Source organism: Kryptolebias marmoratus, linkage group LG24, assembly GCF_001649575.2.
Source record: "Kryptolebias marmoratus isolate JLee-2015 linkage group LG24, ASM164957v2, whole genome shotgun sequence".
NCBI classification, from domain to species: domain Eukaryota; kingdom Metazoa; phylum Chordata; class Actinopteri; order Cyprinodontiformes; family Rivulidae; genus Kryptolebias; species Kryptolebias marmoratus.
The window spans coordinates 15,063,174-15,065,481 of record NC_051453.1 but is presented as its reverse complement, the minus strand read 5'-3'; the positions used below and the strand labels follow the sequence as shown (position 1 = coordinate 15,065,481).

General features: G+C 43.2%; 1 long non-coding RNA gene across 2 annotated transcripts in view; it reads right to left on the bottom strand.

The window, feature by feature from the left end:
* Positions 1–703: 703 nt before the first annotated feature.
* The window catches only part of LOC112450229, a 30,212-nt gene continuing 28,607 nt past the window's right edge, over positions 704–2,308 (bottom strand). Inside the window, exon 6 of one of the 2 annotated variants that reach the window (XR_005232834.1) lies at positions 704–1,100. This is a non-coding gene — a long non-coding RNA (uncharacterized LOC112450229). The remainder of the gene's footprint in view (positions 1,101–2,308) is intronic. The other variant, XR_003038779.2, reaches the window with a different exon arrangement.

The following is a 2,308-nucleotide window of genomic DNA, read 5'->3' as shown; positions in this document are numbered from 1 at the left end:
AGTCAACTGTAACAGTGTCATCCTTAATACCTAAGGCTTTCATTATTTATCAAAACGTAGATTGACAGGTGAATACAAGAATAGCAAAGGACAGTCATGGGGAGCCTGATGTGAATTGTTTTAGGTAAAGAGGTGGGTGGAATGGGAGCGTTTTGCACAACAGAGTACCTGGAATGGACAGGGCTTGGCAGGCACATGGGATCATTCTGTCCTCCACTTCTGTTTTTACACCACCCACGGAAATTTGTCTGGTCACGTGAGCCTGGCATTACACAATACAAGCTGTACATGGTGACATTTGTGTGTGCTGACTGTCATTTTGTAGGTAACGCATGGGTAATGTTTATGCTGCGGAAAAAGATGACCTTATGATAGATAGGATGTTAAGGCTCCCTTCAGTTTTTGCTGCTTTAGTTCTCCCTCACTCCATAGCTTTGCTGTTCTCCTTCATCTTGTTCTGTTCCTATACTTCCCTACCAGTGCTACCTTGTTCTATCTCCCCCACTCTTTTTAATGAAATAAACATAGCTCACATGGTCGCATATTGTCCTCTGGCTGCTGGAGCTATAAAAAGATCCACTTGGCTGCATTTATTTATCAATGAATCTGGGCTGTGCCTCCCCTGCTTTCACGCTGAAGGATCAGGCGGTGCATGATTAAGGGCACTATTACAGTTTGGCAGCTCTTGACTTCACTGTGTAACCTCTGCTGGCATAATGTACTCTAATGTGTTTGAGTTCCATTTGAACTTTTAGCTTCCCCGCAGTCCCTGGCATGTCAATGAAAAATGTCCACCTTTGGAGAGCATGTGCAAATGTAATTAGCAGAGAAAGAATCAAAAGGGTAGTGAATTATTCAGACACAAAGCATTATGTTCTTGTTGTCAGGCAGTTTTATTCTATTTATTATTTTTTATTACATTAACCACTTTTACTTGCATAAATCTTCCAGATGAACCTTAGGTTTGTCCAGTCTGTGTGTGCTTCTGTGCCGCTGGGTTTTCAATGCTGAGGTCCACGCACAGAACAGAGGACGTCAATGTAAACACAGCCAGTCAGCGCAGAGGAATGTGTGAGGCACATTCAGGAGGGTTACCTCACCTGCAGGCACAGAGAAGGGTTGAGGCAGCAAAAAAAAAAGAGGGTGAAAGGACAAGAGAGGTTCTGTGAGAGGAAGAGGGGGTGGTTGGGTAGATTATTCATTTGTAGTAGCCACAAGAAACTTCAAAGGCTTCGGGAGGCCTTGACAGAGAGATGGGTCAGAGTTCTGTAATCCAGTGAGAGGTTACTGGGGCCTGCAACTGGTTCCTGGTGCTGCTGAAACTAATTTAGCCAGTGGGCCCCTGAGGCTCCCCAGAGGGGCCAGGATGTAACCAGAGGAGCTGTGAGTGACGAAGTGCAGGAAACTGCCGGCAGAGACATGCTCAGGCATACATATAAGGAATAATATTTGCTGGCTTTTATTGGTTTAAAGTACATTTACTTTGTCCAAGTGAAAATCTGTAAGATCATACTCATTAATATGAACAGATGTTCTACTCAAAGGAAACAGTTTATATTAGTACAGGGTCAAAATACATCAAGTGCTGTTTTCACCAAGAATAAAAAAAGTTTTATTGCTTCAGAAAGTTGATTTGGCTACTGTACAGTGAAGAAAATTATCCAAATAAAAACATCTTTCTGGTAATTAAAATTAATAAGGTGAAGCAAAGGAACACGTCACATCTTAGATCACCCAGTAACTCACTTATTAACATTCAAGAGAAGTTTTTTTTTTTTTTTGGAGTAATTATGTTTTATAGTCACCCACATTGAATTTCTTCTTTGCTGACACATGTGGAATTACTGCAGTGGCTCAGAACCACCCAAAATGACAGAAGACTGTAAAATACAAATAGGCTCTGTGAAAGGAGACACTCTGGTGATGAAGCTCAAGCTCCTTGTGTTTGCCTTTGAATGGATGGACAGCCAATTGAAGTATCCACGTGTAGGTAAATGAAAAAGGCTACAGCCTATGTATAAAATAGGCGAAACCCACTACAGGGAGGAGGTCGATCTTTTGACCAAGTGGTGCAGCAACAACAACCTCCTGCTTAACGTGAGGAAGACCAAGGAGATTGTTGTGGACTTCAGGAAGGGCCACATTGAACACCCACCATTGACCATCGATGGTGCTGCTGTAGAGAGAGTGGGCAGCACCAAATTCCTGGGGGTGCACATCAGTGAGGACCTCTCCTGGACCACCAACACCACATCACTTGTGAAGAAGGCCCAACAACGCCTCTACTTCCTGCGCAAGCTGAAGAAGG